Source organism: Mesoplodon mirus (assembly GCF_964341445.2).
Source record: "Mesoplodon mirus genome assembly, chromosome: 7".
Taxonomy (NCBI): Eukaryota; Metazoa; Chordata; class Mammalia; order Artiodactyla; family Ziphiidae; genus Mesoplodon; species Mesoplodon mirus.
Window position 1 is genome coordinate 136,116,843 of NC_138983.1, and position 1,792 is coordinate 136,118,634.

At 48.7% G+C, this 1,792-nt stretch overlaps 1 pseudogene across 1 annotated transcript; it reads left to right on the plus strand.

Moving 5' to 3' along the window:
* Window positions 1-322: 322 nt before the first annotated feature.
* LOC309808972 (membrane protein BRI3-like) lies at window positions 323-1,184 on the plus strand (annotated as a pseudogene). The gene has a single exon. The product of its transcript is annotated as a membrane protein BRI3-like (transcript).
* The last annotated feature ends 608 nt before the right edge of the window (window positions 1,185-1,792 follow it).

The following is a 1,792-nucleotide window of genomic DNA, read 5'->3' on the forward strand; positions in this document are numbered from 1 at the left end:
ATTTGTTACTACCAGAGAATACAAACTACGATTTCCCAAGCAAATAAGAATAATAATGACAATAATAATAATCAAAAGGATAAATAACTTTGCTTCTTCCTTCCCCATCCGAAAATATCACCTTGTGAATTTCACGGCCACTTTAGTTATTTTTGGAAGGTCTCATTTGCATTCTATAAATGTAGATGATTAAGAGTCATTCTGTGAGTGGGAAGGGAAGTAAGGGATAACATACGTGGAAAAGGAGCAGCAATGTTACTGAAAGCAGTTTAGGCAGAGGAAGATAAGACTCCAGCAGTATGTAAATTATGATACAGCCATAATGCAAAGGTACCCAATGATTAAAGAGTGTGTTCTAAAATCACATGTATTGCTTTGGGGAAATCTGCAGGATATTTTGTCAAGTGAAAAAGTAGATTCCAGGCGTGGGGAGGCGAGGCGGGGGAAGCCCGCGGCGCCCGCCTCCAGGGGGCCCAGCCCCGCCGCCGGGCGTCTGGGCGTCCCCGCGAGTCCGAGCCGGAGCCGAGCCCGAGCGCGAGCGGGAGCCGCCCGCCCTGGACCACAGCCCCTGCTGCAGGAGCGGCCGCCCGCCAACCACCTGGAGGCCGGACAGGGCGACTCAGCGTGCGGCCCGCACCGCTACGGCGCCCTCCCCCTGCCTCGTCACAGGGTTACCCCACCACCACCCCAGGGTCTGCAACATCCACAGTCGAAATGTCAGCCGGCACCGTGCCAGTTCCATCGTTGTCGTTGGAGGCTGCCCTGTCTGCAGGGTTGGGGCTCTGGAGGACTCCTTCACCTTCCTGGGCATCTTCCTGGCCGTCGTCTTGTGCCCCTTTGGGTTCATCTGCTGTTTTGCCTTGAGGAAGCGAAGATGGCCCAACTGTGGAGCAAACTTTACTTAAAGGGAACAGCACACCTGGCTTCCCCACACCTAACTCTCTTTTTCTAATGTAAATGTCGTGTACAATAGCTTTATGGGATTCAGCTCCAGGACTGTTTTGTAAAGTGAGGTGGGACTGGGCGCTGCCAGGAGGAGCTGAGGGCACAGGGGTCGGGAGTGTGGACGCGCCCGGCACTGCTCCCAGGTCAAAGACAGCTCAGTAAAGCACTGCTTTTATTTTTCACAGTCTTCAATTTGAGAAAGGTGAGAAATAGGGTTTTAAATAAATGAGATCCATACCACTGTCAAAAAAAAAAAAAAAGAAAAAACAGGAACTACGGACACCAAAATGTTACCAGTATTTATCTCTGGCTAGTAGGATTATAGATGATTTTTATCTTCTTTTATTCTGTTTATTTGTATTTTCTAATTTTCCATGATCAACACATATGATTTATGTACATTTTAAGTTGTTTAAAAAGCAATTCTTGGGACTTCCCTGGTGGTCCAGTGGTTAAGACTCCACGCTTCCAATGCAGGGTACATGGATTCGATCCCTGGTTGGGGAACTAAGATCCCACGTGCTGCTCGGCCGAAAAATAAAGGCAATTCTTAGGTGGTGGCAGGAATAAACCTCCACACTTGCATGAGTCAGAGCGATGTCAAGTTATGCTGTGATGACAAACAAAACCCTAAAATCTCAGTGCCTTAACACACCAGAGGTGGATATCTTATGCATGTAAAATCCAGTGTGGGTCAGTGGGCACATCTGTCCATCAGGTGTGGCTCAGGGATCCATCTCAGCTTGCAGGTCTCAAGGTCAATGCAGGGGAAAGGAGAGGTAGAGAAGACATTTCCATTTCTAGTTGACCTGTCAGAGCTTGCGCATAGCCCTTACCTACCTGCAAG